Source organism: Lipotes vexillifer, unplaced genomic scaffold (assembly GCF_000442215.2).
Source record: "Lipotes vexillifer unplaced genomic scaffold, Lipotes_vexillifer_v1.1 scaffold1330, whole genome shotgun sequence".
Classification (NCBI taxonomy): domain Eukaryota; kingdom Metazoa; phylum Chordata; class Mammalia; order Artiodactyla; family Lipotidae; genus Lipotes; species Lipotes vexillifer.
In genome coordinates this window covers 395,959-413,518 of record NW_006787533.1, presented here as the reverse complement: position 1 = coordinate 413,518, position 17,560 = coordinate 395,959, and the positions used below count along the sequence as shown (strand labels likewise).

General features: G+C 37.1%; 1 protein-coding gene across 5 annotated transcripts in view; it reads left to right on the top strand.

The window, feature by feature from the left end:
- Positions 1-17,560, top strand: part of MAP2 (microtubule associated protein 2) — a 217,838-nt gene that overhangs the window by 64,291 nt on the left and 135,987 nt on the right. For 2 of the 5 annotated variants that reach the window (XM_007460225.1, XM_007460221.1), the window contains exons 1-2: positions 2,116-2,190; positions 2,463-2,530. The gene's annotated coding sequence lies outside the window, so the exon portion shown is untranslated. Of the gene's footprint in view, positions 1-1,865; positions 2,191-2,462; positions 2,531-17,560 lie in introns of those variants that run through there. The other 3 variants (XM_007460226.1, XM_007460222.1, XM_007460224.1) reach the window with 3 other exon arrangements.

Below are 17,560 nucleotides of genomic sequence, written 5' to 3'. Positions count from 1 at the left end.
TTTTTTTTTTTTTTTTTTTTTTTTTTTTTTTTTTTTTTAAATTTTACATGAGCTCCCAATTTTGCAGCTTCATTATTTGGGTAACCCCAGGAAGGTTCACATTGTCTATAACTAGGAAGAATATTGGGAGGCTGATTCAATTCGATTGCCCAATTTCATGCTTGCAGAAAGAATGATGCCAGGGAGGATGGAGTGCCTAGTAAATGCTGATTAAGTTCAGGCTCTACAAAGTAGGTTCACAAAAGGGCGATCATGCCAATCTGACTGCCAGACTGGAAATAAAAGAAAAACAGTGACATAATTACCCCAGATTCTCCAGACGTCCAGTACAGTACAGCACAGCTATTAAACAAAGCTAGTCCTCGGATTAATTGCAATGCGTAATTTTAAAGTAGATCTCTGCTTTAACAAATAGAAGAAGGCTTAGAAAATCAAAGACAAAGGGTGTTTCTGGAATTTGTTGTGCTTGCAAACAGAATGGAAGAGAGCACATAAAGAAAGTCACTTGGTGAGAGAAGAAAAACAGGGCACCCAGACCAGGAAACTGGGATGGTGTCTCTGTTGGATCTCCTGTCAGTTTTGTGACCTTGGTCAGATTCCCTGGGCCTCAGCTTTCACAACTGTGAGGCAGAGGGTGTGGACTAGGTTCAGAGGTGTCCATGAATCCAGGAGAGGGTCAGAGGCAAGGAGTGTCAGGATCCATGTCATACAAAAGAACCAAACTTATGAAAGCAAAATTAGCTAGTGATCAAAAAGTAGAGAAGAAAGGTGGCTGATAGAGAATGCAGATTCATCCTAATGCATTTGAAATCTAATAGAAAACTGATAGACAGTTCTTTCCAGAAAGAAGAAAATGAAGCATGTCATTCTGTCTCTGAATTTCCTCCACTGTAGTCTCCTTCCATCTTCTCTATCATCACCTTATTTTTTTTCCTACTTTCTGTTTCCGGTAACCATGGTGATGCTCCCTCCCAGCAATCTTCATCACAGCCGGCCCTTTTGGTACACATGGCATTTTGCTACATTCACTGATGCAGGGAGCTAAGACTGCTGTAAAAATTAATTTATTTATTAACATTTTCCCCATCCCTTTTGTCCAGGAAATAAATGCAGGGAATTATTCCATACTTAACCTCCCTACATAAGGGGCACTGTAGAACTGGGATATCAACTGTTACTTTCAGTTGCTAACATAAAGGGGATACTGATTATGTCAGAGATTCAATTCCCTGTCTTGGTCCTCAGGGACTGTAAAGTCTCGATACTCAGGCTGGTTGCTACCTCTTTTTTGCTTTTTTATGTGAAGGAAATAAAATAGATTGCCCCCAGAAATCACACATCAACCCTGGTTTCCTAATCTTTTTTTTTTGCTGCATGCTCTCTTGTAAGGAAACCATTGCCAAGTGCGTAATTATCACAGTTACAAGGGGATTGAATTTTCCATTAAAAAATATACATAAATATAAACATTTCTCTAATGAGCACAGTTATTTATTTGGAATATAAATAAGCAATATGTGATACTCAGTTTCAAAAAATATTGTAATTTTCTGCTAATGACAAAACCTCAAAAATCTCTGATGCCATGAATGCAGATAATAAAAATTCCCATAAACTATTTTGTCATGTCCAGTTTATGTAGCCCAACTTCTTTGTAATCCTATATGCCGGAAAATGGTTTCTCTATTTAAGCATGGTGTGTGTGTGTGTGTGTGTGTGTGTGTGTGTGTGTCTGGCATTAACACAAAGGAGAACAGATGATGACATTCATAGGCTTATAGACTCGACTCCTGGGGAACACACTTGGATGGAGGCAATTAAGATGCCTGTCAGGCATTTGATACCAGAAGCCCCTATGCAAACCTCTAAATCATATGCCAGGGCTACATCTTATTGTCAGTGAATGATGGCGGAACTGGGTGGCTTGTCATCATTCTCGAAAATTCTGAGGCTAGTGAGCTCTCTCACCCTCTCCCACTCGCCTTATTTTCCTTTTCGCCACTGCGGGGACTTTTTCTAATTTGCAGCTTCCCTTTCCCCGACACACACAGACAGGAGCTGGTGGCTTGCAGACTGCGTCTGTCTGGAACTAGAGAGCCTGAGCCAGCCCGCGGAGATAATGCTAGGGGAGAAGGATTCTGCAGCAATTCTCAAAGGCTAGACTTGGGTGGTATCGCTGCATATGCACTGGTAATGGTTTGGGTTTTTTTACATTTTATTTTGTTTTCTTTTTAATCCATTTTTCAAAGCATCTGCTATATGTGATCTCACAGTAAAATGCTTTTAAATTCCTTACTGGGCTTCCTAAAAATTCAAGTACTGCATTTTTTGTGCTACAGATCTCAAGACGTAGATTTATTATCTGGATATACGAATGCGTTTGCTTGCTGGTGAGTTACAGTTTTCGATATTTAGCTAATAAATCTATATATGAATTTTTTTCTTTTGTTTTGTTTCGGTAGGTTCTTCAGCTTGTTGTCTCTAACCGAGGAAACATTGATTGGAAACTACTCATTCAGAAAAGTAAAAGGTACCACATGTTTTGTTTGGGTGTTTAAATGGGGAAAAATCAGGGAGGATTTGGAATGTTTTATTTAAATTAATCTCTATGGTTGGTCTTTTATCCTTAAGCCTACATTGATCATTGTCTATAGCGTGTATGATTTGCTATGCCGAGAATGCCATTGTCCAAGACTATTTTGATTCTAAGATGTCTAAAGAATTATGTTTGTTGTCTGTGCTGCAAGTTGTTAGCAAATATCAATATTTCTGGCTTTTTTAGGGATTTTCATCACTGTAACAGCTTTAAAAAATATTCAGAATTCTCTCTTAGTGAAAAATTAAATAATTTGAATTTAAGAGAAATGTGCTAAGTAATGATTTTATCTGAGGGAATCCTGCTAGTAAGTGATATTTTTTAAATGGCTAAATAAAATGGCTTGCCCTTCCCAGGTAGAATGAGCACTAGAGACGAAAGCCCAGGAATGACTCAGTATTGTTGGGTTTTGCGAATAAAATATTGTAACTTCTTCACTGATGCTTTAGTCTTCAGCACTGTATGTATTTAAAGGTTGAGGTTGTTCGTTATTGAAAGAACCGATTTTACATATGCTTTATTTAGCATTGACAGCATAAGAAAGTAATCTTTCATCTTGCCGTGAAAGCAGTTGAATCATTGATCCTGGGCCTCATGCCTTATGTGAAAAATATTAATCTTCAAATTCAACATCAGGATATATATTGATCGGAGATGCCAGTTATGGGATCGTTAATTCTTTATGATGATCTTTGACTTGAACATATGCTCATGTCAGTAAAACCAATATTTGTAATTTGCCTTTTAAAAAACGGAAGACATTTTCCACCTTGCTGAGAAGATCAGTACATCTTTTAAGTCTTTCCTTGGCATTCACCTCGAGTATCAGTCCAAAATATTTTATGCAGTAAGGTTTGTTTTCTTAAATGTACTTTAAAAATGGCTAATGTTTAACAACTGATCTTGAAATACCAGAAGTATGCAAGTGTACACCTGTGAGTGTGAATATTTGTAGCAGTTGAAGGAGATGAACGCATTGTGCTTATTTAATTTTCTCTGCAATGTGTAATTATGAGAGCCTTAATTTATTCATTCCACAAGCACTTATTAAGAGCCTTGCTGCGGTGGGTAGTTATTGTGGGAGAGAAGGAAGGGGCAGATGCCACTGTCACCCCCCTCTTCCAGAGTGTAGGCAGCATCACATAATATTTTTGCACAGGAGAATGAATTCATTAAAATAAATCTGTGTGTTCTAAAAAAGGAAACTGCATTATTTCAGATATTGAACAAAATCTAATAGGCTAGTCTCAGAGATATGTGAAATAGATTGTGTTTTTTTCCTCAGAAATTTCCCAGTGGAATCATGTATGAAATTTCCAAACAGGACTTACTATTCCTCTTGGATACTATAAAACCCTTAGGACCATTCTCTCTTTTTAGGTTTCACTCAGAGTAAGTGAAAACTTTTCATATTTGGTAATATATATATATATATATATATATATATATATATATATATATATTTGGTATTTTACCATCTAACTAAATTTCTACAGGATATATTTCAGGTGAGAAACTGTTTCCCGATCTTCAGACTCATTTAGCAACTCACTGTATTAATTTTGAACTTTGGGGTATTTACGTGAATTGGAAAAGGATGAAGCTGGTATTTAACCACTAAAAAATGTATTCAGTATATTGTCAATAGGCATTAATCAGCTTTGTTATGATGTATCTGGGTATTAGAGAAGTGGCATATTACCTCATCAAAAGTTTCTTGATTCCTAAATTTTCTAGGACAATTTTAAAATTCATCTTGTGGTTTGTTAATAGATTTTGTGTAATAAATCAGGGTTTATTCAAATAGTCTGTTACATTGTCAAATCAAAATAGAATTTGGCTATTGGACTCTCAGAGAGTCAGGGACCTGTATCATGGTTTTTCTAATCAATACCATCTTGACATTAGTTAATTCCTTTACTGATTTTTTTCACTGAAATCTTCAGCATATAGAATAGTCCCTGGACAACAGCAGGAGTTCAATAAATATTTATTTAATTATTTGATGGATAAATGACTTTGTCGATATTTCCCCCCATTACTTTTTTGTTCTTGTTTTTCATGAGATTACAGACTCTAAAATAGACATTTGGTCCATTTTTTTTCAGTTACCCCAAATATTCATTATATGTTTCTAATTAATCAAAATTAATTAGATAATTAATATCAGGTAGGAAATCAGGCAAACCACATGCCAAAATTTCTTCAGGCTATATGCAAAAGGGTTTTTCTGGTCTTAGGTTAAGATGGAAAGAATCTTTGAAATGTCCCCTTTCACTTTCACCAGCTAAGGGAAAGACGCCAAACTGCAGTATGAGTTTTGCCTTATGGACGCTTCCTAAATACTACTCCCAGGCTTGGCATTGTTTACTGCTCTTCATGTCTTCAGCCAAAATTTTGCTGCAGCAGACGGGGCGGGGAGGCTGTTCTCTTTCTCTCTCAATGTAATACTAGGAATGATGTCATAATCTTCTTAAACTCTTGGTTGCTTATTATGGAATAATAAGTATGACATCATTTTATACATATAAGCTTATATACATATATATAATCTGTAAGGAAACTTCTAGAATCATAATAGCTTTAGGGAATGCTAGTCTTGTCATTTATTTTTATTAATAAAACTATAATTTTTGTTATTAACTATGTGCTAGATAATATCCTAACATACGTTACTACATTTTAACTCTCTCTACAATCTGGGGAGATGGGTATGGTCTCCATATTATGAATGAACTGAGATTCCAATTGGACAGTCAACGCAAGTCTGGCCCAAAGTCCTTCATATTAATCACAGAATACTACCTTTTTTTCTAGTAGATTTTTTGGCTCATAATCATCATTTTAATGTTTTATTATGCACATGAAATATATGTTACTGAAATAAGGTTAAAATAGTATGCTTGTAGATTCTTGTTTATATATATGTAAGGTAGGAGTGAATACCTCTTCAAATACTTAACTGTAATGTTCAAGCTCTGGTATATTTTATATTTTAAATATATATTTTATATTTAACCTGAGGATTTTTATTCTTGAAAGAAGAATGTCAGAGATAAATTAGTTTTGAAATAAGTGGATTCATAAAATATCTCCTATGTCATTACAGTGAAGTCATATTACTGAATTGCATCATCTATATAAGAAAATTAGCCAGAAAATTCAAGTGCTAAATAGTATAACTGATGCCATATCTTGCAAAGGCTTTTATTTTTTTTAACTGAAATCATGGCCGAAGTTTCATATGGCCAAAATGGATAAAGAAGCAGAAAACAGTGTGAAAATGCGCATGCACCCTTAAAGTACAACTCACCCAGAAGAACAACTGAGGGCACTAACAATTACACAAATATGTATTAGGATGGTCTAAGGGAGTAGAGGAAGTATATACAAGAGAACACCTTCTGAGCTCAGCTGGGTGCAGCGGATTAAAACCAGGAGGTAGCACCCAGGCTCATTGCAGGGCAGGATTACTAACAGTTGAGAAGAGACTCAGCAGTGGAGGATGAGTCTTTTGAGGTGGAACTTAGGGATGAATAGAAATATTCAAGGGAGAGATAATGCCTGGAGGAGCTCTGAGAAGAACAAACGACATTAGCAAAGGATCCAAAGGAAGTGAACATGCAAGAAAAGCATAGACTGATCCCATTTATATTCTGGAATGCAGGGCAAAAGAAGGGGATTCTTAGAAGATAAGGATGGAAATATACGTGAATACTGTTAGGTTGTACCATGCCTAATATTCCTAATACTCTACCCTTTTTGAACTACAAAATGAAAATTTCATTCAGTTCAACCTAATACATTGAAAGAGGACTGTAAATGCCAATGTATTCTGGATAGGAGACCACAATTACCTACACTGTGTTTTCACAGGACTTATTTTATAGCTCTGTATATGACAGGGTTGTGTGTGAGAGCATATTGAAGAAAGCATCACTTTGGAAGCTGTCATAGGATAATCCAGGAAAAAATAAAGGCTCAAAGAGGCTTTTTTAATGCCCACTGGGCATTAAAAAGAGGTCATGAAAGTGAAAGTTGTTTCCGAACTCAAATTTATATCCTGAGAATAGCAACCTCTTGATTGGTAGGAGGGATGAAAAGCAGAAGAACTCAATGGTGACTCTAACATTTGAATTTGACTGCTGGAAAAATCAGGGGAGAAAGATAGGTAAAAGTTGCTTGAGGAAAGAGCCCCCCTTTTATCTTTAGCGTATCCCTAGTCTCTAGCAGATAGCCTAGTACGTAGTAGGCAGCCAATACATGCTGAATGAATGAGTGAGAGAGTGAATAAAATGAAGAGGCCAGTTTAGGCCATGATGGCTGGATGTGGGTGGACTGGTCTAGTAGATTGCAGAACATGTAGATCCAAAGCTGAGAAGAGAAATTAGGGAAATAGGAAGTGGATGACATTATCAAGAAAGATGAGAAGAGGACCAGAGAGGAAATTCTTGACAGCATTCACATTTAGGATGCAGAATGAGGGACGGGTTGACAAAGTTCAAGGAAGTTTTTTTTTTTTTTAAAGCAAAGAAAAAAGAAGATAGTTGAAGTAACAGAAAACAAGGCTAGAATGCAAATTCTCCAGAAAAATTGAAGAATGAGAATAAATAAGAGACTGCTGGATTTATTATTTATTTCAGTAATGTTTTCTGTTATAAAAACAATAAATCAACATTTTGTAAAGTTTACAAAATTTAGAAGAGTATAAGGAAGGAAATAGTAGCCATCCATAATTACACAATCTAGAGATTATGGTTAACATTTTCTAAACCTTTTAGCTTGTTTCTTTTCCTCTATTGCATTTAAATTTACATAATCAGGATCAGAACCATACAATTTGAATTCTGCCTTTTTTTCCACTCATCTCTTACAGCATTTTGCCACCTGCATAATGTTCTGTCATGTAGACGTTGGACATGTTTATCCCCCATTGTTCCTAATTTTACACTGTCATCACAATAGTTAAATGGGATACTTCGATATGTCACTCTTACATGATATTTCAAGTGATTTCCAATAGATATTTCCTAACAACAGAATCACTGTATTCTATATTGTCAAGTTCCTGGTCAGATATAATTTGCTGGTTTCAAAATTAGCCTCAGCTTTCCTCCAATAAAGAGAATCTAAAATTACTTCAGCACCTGCCGTGTGCCAGCCTCTGGCACTTTAATTATCACAGTGACTCCAATGTAGATTCTTATATCTCCACTTAAAAATGAAGGACCAGGGACTGAGAGAATTGCACAAGTTTTAGGACCAGTTTTGAATCTGGGTCTGACTCAAACCAATCAAACTGTGGGGAGAGAAACAAGACCTCGAGAAGTAAATAAGTAAATAAGGATATGAAAATAATAGGAAACATTCTTAAGAAGGCCAGGGTTCTCAGGAAAGAGAATATGTAAGGCAAGGAGGGCGGTGACTTCCCCTTCTCTTACTAACACTGAGAGTCCTAAACTGAAGGGGAGGGTGTCAGGGGGGTGTGCTATGTATGGAAGCAGAAGGACACACTTAAAGAGCAAGGTCCTAATGGAAGGGAGATAAAGAGCACAGACAGGGATTTGGGCTTGGCAAGCAAAATTCATCTTCCCTACAGACAGAAGTGAAAGAAAAGAGAGTGAGATTGTCTAGTGGTAAAGATATGGGGACCTTAACATATCATCCAGACTTTATCTCAGACTGGAGGAAAATTCACTTATTCATTCCGTGAATATTTCTTGAACACCAATTCCATGCCCTTTTCCTTCCCTAATGGAACTTTCTTTCTAGTGAGGGGAAATAATCAGTGGGTAAACAAAATTAAAAGATTACTGAGTCAGCTATGCAGAGAATTGGTGATAAGGTATAAGAGTAGATACTGGGAGATAAGTGTCTCAAACTTTACAGCAGAGATGAATCAACTGGGGATCTTATTAAAATGAAGATTTGGAATCAGTGGGTCTGAGGAAGGGCCTGAGATTCTATATTTTAACAAACTCCCAGGTGATGTTGTTGCTTTTGGACCGTGGACCATGCTTTGATTAGCACGAAGTGAGAAGGCAAATTTCCAGACCAAAAAAAAAAAAAAAATTGATATGATAGGAGCTGTTGTTATGAGCATGTCAAATGTGAGTCCTTCTCTTCTTGCAGTAGCACTACATACTTTTAAGCCTCTTTGATGGTGAGAGATTTGTCCCTCTTTAGCTCTAAGGTTTTTCAATTCCAATCAGTTATTTTATGAAAGCCATTGAACCAGTCCTAATGAGCTACTGACATTTCATTCTTTCCGCCCACACTCAATGCTTTATCAAGCCATATAATGAATTCCTGTGGCTCAGGTTTGGGGATGTGAGTACGTATAACCCTGGGCCAGTTTCTTAACTCCAGTTCTGTTCCCTGCTTCATAATTTCGTTGGACTCCTCTCTGCCTGGATGTTCAGCACAGTCCTGGCCTGCTAAATTCTCTGGCCTGTTAGCTCTTCACATCCCTTATGTTCGTCTGTGCTTAGTAGCAGAGCTTCCCAATTTTTACATCCCGTCTTCTTGCCACACACAGCCTAGTACAAGCCTTGGAGGACTCTCCTTAAAGTCACAGGAGGCTATTGAGTATAGTCTCTGATTTAAAGAATGCATTTTTTTTTTCCAACAAAATCATTTCCCTTTGGAGGACTGTTTTGGTTGGTGACAGCAACCTTCCTCTGAAGGAAGGATGCATGTGTTTGTAGACGATTAGAGTGTTCAGAGGGGCTAAGTGTTCACAAGAAGCCTTGACAGACTCCATCTGGAGGAGTGTTATCTTTCTGCCTCACTGCTAGGCTGTAACTCTCAATCTTCCCTTATAGCTGCAGGAACATGGGTGCCTCTACTTGGTTGATTCCTTCCACAGCACATGTTTCAGCTCTGCAATATCTAAGAAAATAACAAATCAAAGAAATACGGCATACTCGTCATCAAGGAAAAACAGCTTAAGTGCATATTGAACACCTGTGATATCCTCACACTTATCAGCATTTATCCTTTGCTTAAAAGGCTGGTTCTATCTCTAAGCCATGTCATGACCTGATCTGTAGACTTTGCCACTGTCATTTTGTAATTTGGTGTTTAACAGCCAAGTAGGCAGCATCAGTGTCATTAGAAACTTTAAATTGAAAATTCCAGGGAAATATCAAATTCGTTTTCATATGAACAGAAGTCAACTTAAATAGAAAAACACATTTCTTCAAGGAGAAAACTTGGGGAAAATCCTTGAGGAGAGAGACCATGTCTTAAGGCATCTTAGTACTTCCTTGCTGACTACACAGAAAATACCCTTAATACATATGCCAAGTTGAAGCTAAGAAAATGAGTGTGTGTGAAACTGTAGTTTTTCTGTAATGGACGTGCTGGTCTTCTTTGCACAGTCAAACTGGGATTGGTAAAATTGCCAGAGTTTGAATACCATGTCTGTGCCCTTTCATCATTCATTCAATTGTTAAGAGTCTCAGAGTAGGCAAGATAATCTCTGGTGTTTCTGACGCAAACTCTCCCTCTTGCTAAAAAAAAAAAAAAAATAGTCTGAATCAATCATCATTTTTTGTGAATTCCACTTGGGTCTGCCTCAGATGGTTTGAATTAACCTTTCTTCAGATTCTCTCTGGTGTTAATGACTCTGGATTATGACCATTTAAAGCAGCGGAAGTACATTGATCCACATCTGGCAATTGTTAAAAGAAAGGCTACTCCATTTAACAGATTACAATGAACATATATTTCTTTGCATTGTGTAGGAATTTAGGAAATGATGTTTCATTTCAGGAAGGTCTTATGTTTTATTTCCAAGGTGAACAATATTTGTACTTAGTTTTCTTTAAAAATATTTTCTTGCTCATTGTAGAATTTTCTCATGCTAAGAGTTCATTGTTATGTATACAGAATAAGATGCAACACGTAGGCATTTAAGATTCTTCTCACATAGTGTCTAAGAGCAACTGGTTAGCACAATTTTGGGTATAGCTGCAGGTGAATTTGTGATATTCTAGAATCTTAAAAAGCACACCTACACTGCTAATACTTTAAATAGTTGGGGACAGAAATCCCTAAAATAACTGACTTTCCAAGATTGTTTTTGGTACTTGAGGAAATATGAGATCTAACGATGAAAAAAATTTTAAATCATACAAGCACTCATAGTCCTGAGTAATTCAAATAACTCTGCTCACACTGCTGCACTTTTCCTCTACAAGACGGTGGATAGTCCAATAAATCAAAGGGACATAATAAATGTAATATATAGCTTAATATGTGCATGCATTTTTAGTTCTACTCTGTATGTTATGCTCACAAAAAGACCCAGGATGTAGACTTTGGAATATAAAATTGTTAAAATAATGTGACCAGCTAAGAAGTTGCATTTAGATTTTAAGAAAAAAAAAAATCAGTACCTCTTTTTAAGTGATACAAAGCATTTTCTAATACATGACATCACAAAGCTCACAACAGTCTCTGGAATGGGAACGGCAGATCTTGTTGTATTTATTATGGATGAGAAAACTGAAGTGTAAAGAATGCAGTGACCTGGGGCTTCCCTGGTGGCGCAGTGGTTGAGAGTCCGCCTGCCGATGCAGGGGACACGGGTTCGTGCCCCGGTCCGGGAAGATCCCACATGCCACGGAGCGGCTGGGCCCGTGAGCCGTGGCTGCTGAGCCTGCGCGTCTGGAGCCTGTGCTCCGCAACGGGAGAGGCCACAACGTGCTCCGCAACAGGAGAGGCCACAACAGTGAGAGGCCCACGTACCGCAAAAAAAAAAAAAAAAAAAAGAATGCAGTGACCTGCCCAAGTCACTCCACTAGAAGATAGTTAACCTGGGCTTGTGTACTTGTTCTGGCCCTGAAACCTTTACTTTCTACTGCCATGCAGCCAAAACAGATAAATGAGTATATTGTCCTAAATCTAGACTATTTTAATAATGCACTGACTTGACTGCTAAAATAACCCATTCCAAGGTAGCTGTGACCTCCACTAAATGGATTTCCCTGCTCTCCCCAAAGACTTCTGCTCTTTAGAATCCTGGATGCGCATGGCGTGGAGCTCAGTAAATACTAGTAAAAAATATCAGTTTTTACTGAAATGGTTTTAAACTTTTCAGTATGAAAAGGAGCTAAGTCTAAATATATCACAGAACATGTCACCTTACTGATTTAAAAAGCATTTGATGGAGGGATAGATTAATAAGAATTCGTTATTTAGTTCTAAGTTTCACAGAATTTTAGTCAAGTGGTAGACAGCTCAGCAAGAACCCAGGATCACAAAGAAAATGATTAAAGCTTAAGAAAATCAGATCTATGGAAAAACATTTTAAAAAGCAGGCATTGTATTTTGCCTAGTATTAGGATAATTATAAGAGCTTATGAAGAATTTTGAGCTGGAAGCTGTGGATCTCAGTTCTGACCTCAGGGTAGCACATGTAAAGAAAAACGATAACCTCAGAGGCCACTGAGTAGGGTCAGAGCTGAGGTCAGTGTCTCAAGGCAGCACCAATAGGAATGCATCCACTGAGGACATCCTCATTACAGTGGCCCACCTCTTGCCCAAATTCTTCTGTCCACCACCCTCATCCAGGCTCTCAATGCCAGAGGTACCGAAATGTTTTTATCTGCTCTCCCTGCCCTGAACACCATCACCGCATTCATCTCACAGACAAACTGTAATATAAGCTCTTCTTTGTGTTCCCATGTTTTTCCTTCCAGTGGTTCTTGTTTGCTCTCTTGAGCTGTGCTGGTCAATGTGGTAGCATCTAGCCAGAGGCAGCTACTTAAATTTAAATTAATTAAAACAAAAGACAATTAAGGTTTACTTCCTTAGTCATACTAACCACATTTCAAGTGCTCCATAGCCAAGTTATTTTTATAGAACATTGCATATCATAGTACAAGTCCATCACCACAGTGCTTCTTTGGTGAGAGCATAACCAAACCCTCACCCGAATATCCAAGGCCTACAGTGACTCCTGCATCCCTCACTACCCTTGCACACACTCCACTCCACACACTTCTCTCCTCCTCTCCCTCATCCTCATTGCTACATTTATAATTAAATAATAATAGCTCTTATTTATTTAATGTGTATTTTGTGCCAAGGGCATACATTTTCAGAAGAAAAAGAAGAAAAGGAGGAGGAAGAAAAAGGAGAAGCAGCAGCAGAAGCCACCCACACAGTAGTTTCTTTATCCCTTCACCGAAGAGGAAAATGAGGTTTAATGAAGTTCAGTATATTTCCCAAGGATAAATCACTAACAATTAGTGGAGGACGAAGTAAGACCCAGGTCTGCTGGCCCCAAAGCCAGACCTTTTACCCTGTACCAGTGGTTCTTAACCAAAGACAATTTGTCCCCCTGCCAGGGCTCATTTGGAAATGTCCAGAGACATTTTTGATTGTCATAACTGGACAAGAGCTATTGATATCTAGAGGGTAGAGGCCAGAGACGCTGCTAAGTATCCTTAGCAATGGATGAGGATGGATGAACTCCTTACAACCAAGAATTATCTGGCTCCAAATGTCAATAATATTGCCAAGATTGTATGTTTTCTATCTCCCCCCACAAACGAATTTAAATTCTAAAAGTATGGGGACTTTGCTTTGTCCACTATTTCCCCAGTGCATTGACAACTACTTACTGTAGAGTAGGCATGCAATGTATATTTTTGAATGAGTGCTGAATTTATTAGTTTTGAATTAATCAAATACCTGCACATGGTAAAAAAAAAATCAAGCCAAACACAGGGACCAAAATAAAATTAGAGTCTTCTTCCCTAAACCCATCCTCAACCTCATATCCCAGTGAAAGCCAGTTTAATAATTGCTATACTCTAAGAATTCTGATTCTGATTCAGTGACTCTAATCTCTTGCAACCAAATTTCTTTCTTGTGGACTGAGGTCAGCACACTTTTTCTATAAAGGGGCAGATAGTAAATACTCTTAGTTTTTGAGGGCTATACAGTCTCCATTACAGCTAATCATACAGCTACAGTGTGCTCTGCCATTGTAGCCCAAAGGAAGCATAGATAGTAAGTAAATGAATAGGCATGGCTGTGTTCCAATAAAACGTAATTTACAAAAACAGGTGGTGGCTGTATTTGGCCCATGGGCCATAATTTCCCAACCCTTCTTCTAGGCTATATTCCTCTCTCCCTGTACTTTCTGTCTCATGTTATCTTTTATTATATTCCATTTCTGTTTTATTGGAGCTTCTTGTAAAGGCATTTATTCATATATGGCAGGTTATTGATAAATTTGAGTCCTTATAGTCTCAAACCATGTCTTCATATAGTACTCATACTTGATTGGTAATTTGGCTAGATCTGCAGTTTTGCTCTATTATATTTTAGCATCCAGTGTTATTGCTAAGAATTCTGATATCAGTCAGGTTCTTATTCTTCTGTGAATAACCTTGATTTTCTTTTTCTTTATAGTAAGTATTAGGAGTTTTGTGCAATTTCAAAAGGACGTGTCTATATGTAGGTCTTTTAATATTTATCTCATTTGACAATAAGATTATTTAAAATTAGTTATTAGTTTAAATTATTTAAATCTTTTAAACTAACAGACACTTTCCTCTCTTCTTTTTCTGGTTATCTCTGCCTCTGTCCCATATTTAGAGGATTCCTATTTATAAATGCTGGACTTACTGGATTGATCTGTTTCATCTCCTTTTTCACATTATTTTTAAAATCCCTTTTTTCACTTTTGCTACATTCAAGGAGTTTTTTTCTTCTTCTAATCAGCTGAATTATTATTTTCCTTTAGTCCTGCCAATTCTATTTTTTAATTATATATTTTAAATCATATGTTAATTTACAGGAATTTTTTTCTTATTCTCTCATAATTTTCTGTAATTCATTTTTGGAAGGAAGTTTATTTTTAAAGTATGCAATTAAAAAAAAAAGTATGCAATATTCTTTCACATGCCTCTGAAAAAGACACCTATAATTGTAAGTTTTCTTCTGTTCCCTGAATCATCTCTGTTTCTCCAGGAGTCATTTTTTTTAATAGGTCATTATTGGAGTATGATTGCTTCACAATATTGTGTTAGTCTCTGTTGTACACCAAAGTGAATCAGTCATATGCATACGTATGTCCCCATATCCCCTCCCTCTTGAGCCTCCCTCCCACCCTCGCTATCCCACCCCTCTAGGTCATTGCAAAGCACTGAGCTGATCTCCCTGTGCTGCTGCTTCCCTCCCACCCTCGCTATCCCACCCCTCTAGGTCATTGCAAAGCACTGAGCTGATCTCCCTGTGCTATGCTGCTGCTTCCCACTAGCTATCTATTTTACATTCGGTAGTGTACATATGTCGATGCTACCCTCACTTCGCCCCAGAAAAGACAACCCTCAGAATGGGAGAAAATATTTCCAGGAGTCATTTTTAAAAGTATTTTTCTATTCATGCCTCTGGTTTTTCTCAGATGCCTTGATTTGAAGGGTTTTTGTTTGTTTGTTTGTTTTAATGAATGAAGAACTAGGCTGAGGATCATAGGTAGCTATTGTAAGTTTCCTCACTGTGAAGGCTGACTGCAAGTTCTGGGTAAGTGAGCTGACTTCGTCAGGAGCAGGCATCCCAGAAGGAGCATGGAGGTGGAACTAGCAAGTGAGCAGGTTAGGGTCCCTACAATTCCGCAACGTGTTTCAGTTCTGCATGGGTTTATCCATACCAGAACTGTTTCCAAAACTGATAACCCGCTTTCATTAAAGACTAGTTTTTATTTTTACTGTTGGGGGCAAAAGCTTCTTCCATCAGCAAAAATGTAGTAGCAAAGGAGAAGAAGAGAAAGGGTCTCAACTGTTCTGAATACGTTTCTTAGTGAATTGCCATGATATTGGTCTCACAGCCCCCTTGGACTCTGTATTTGAAGACTTTCAGCTTGGAGTTTCTCCAGGTTTCCTTGGGATGGACCTGCTGAAACTCCTAGCAGCAGTTTCCCTGGTGTTTTTTCTCTATCTCAGCCTATATGCATTCTGACTTCTAGAATATCTTCAAAATTTTTGTTAGAGTTACATTATTTTTCAACATTTTAATCATTTTCATAGCATCCATATATGTTTACACTGCACTTTTTTGTGCTAGTTACCTTGTTCTACCTTTACTATTTACTAGCTAATGGAAAACTTATTTCCCTTTTCTGGGCCTTTTTTTTTCCTATAAAATAATGATGGTATCTGATTTTGAGGGTTGAGATGGAACATATGAATGCATGTTGAAAGCTGTAAAGTAGAAAACAAATATAAGCTATCTTTATATAGAAGACTTTGTCAAGGATCCAGAGTAACCAGTAAATCCAAACCTGGAGATTAGCCACAGTTACAGGAAAACCCCTTCCCTACCCAGTAGAAATTGCAAGGTGGTGCCAAGTTGATATTAGAACTAAAATGCTATATGTGATGCAAAAGAACCAGAAATTATGTATTGGTAGCAATACTAAAATAAGCAGTTGTTCATGGATATATTTTTTTACCTAATGGAAAGACGAAGATAAAAGCAGATCAAGAATGTAGTTGAAATACTATAGTTAAACAAATGTGAATTTTAGGTTTAGCATAGAATGTACAACTTAATTTTGTGTGATCCTTTTTCCTGACAAAATTAAGAATGTGAATATTTAGGTAATAATGAGTATAATGTAGTGCTGTTAATTAGCTATCAAAAATACTATTTCATATGGCTTCAGTTAATTGAAAGTCTCGTCTCTCTCAATGAAGTTGGGACTTGAAGCACCCAGGAAGAGGAAAAACGTTTAAATGGCAGTAACAGTAGAGTGGCTTAATTGTGAAAACTGAAAAAATATTAAGAAAAAATTAAACGTGGAAAGAAAGTTAAGAGTCACAGCAGTCTTCGACTTCAGCGTACTGGGAAGCATTTGTGGATAATTGATAAAAGGACTATTTTTCCTAAATTCTTAAAACCCAACATCTTATTGATAGCCTTTATTATTAGAAACAAACTGAGAACACATCAAACCGACAAAACGTGAAATAAATCAATGTGAATGTATGCTGAGTGATGCATATACGATGTGCTATCTGACTGCTATTAATCCTCATTTTCTGCATGCAGTTATTATTCCAAAGTTGAATGTCTGTAGAGGATAAGTCACCAGCCATAGTTAAGTGTTAGTGGATCCAGTGACATAATTTAAATTCAAGGCCTCATTCAAAGGAATGTGAATAAAATGCATTTGTTTGGCTTTTTATGGCCACTATTAAAAGTAAAGGAAATGAGACCATAAACAACTATGTTCAAATATTGGCATAGCTGAGTCTGCCTTGTGGCAGTACAAAACCATATTTATTGATGGGGAAGCTCTGTTTAACTTACCCAGCCCATCTATATTGTAATTGAGGTTTAAAACTGTACTTGGCAACTTAGGCAAAATGCATAGTGCTAATTCAAAGTGAATTCATTTTGATGTGGTTTAATTTTCTGTTGTTTTAAAAGCCTCGTACAATTTATAAATTTTATTTTTTTTTCTAATCCATGCCTAAGACCTTAGCTCAATAATTAAGGTTGTACAGATTACTTTTGCCCCCAATATCGATTATCTCTTTCTTCCTCAGTAATAATTGGACCCCAACTTTTTGGAGGATTCATGATCACATGGCCATTCAGAATAAGATCCAGAATCCCAGCCTCCCTTGTATATAGGTGTAACCATATGACTAATTTCTGGACAGAAATATATGAACGAAAGTTGTGTGTGAAGCTTAGCTCAACTGCTTAAAAAGAAGGAGTGTGCTATTCATCACTGCTTCCTCCTTTCTGCTGGTGGGAATTCATACGTAATGGCTAGAGCTTCAGCAACCATTTTGAATATGAAATAATCTTGTAATGAATTTCCGTTTCGTTTAAGCCACTGTTATTTGGAGTTTTCCCATTACTTACAGCCTACCCTAGTCATCCTTTTTTTTTTTTTTTGCGGTACGCGGGCCTCTCACTGTTGTGGCCTCTCCC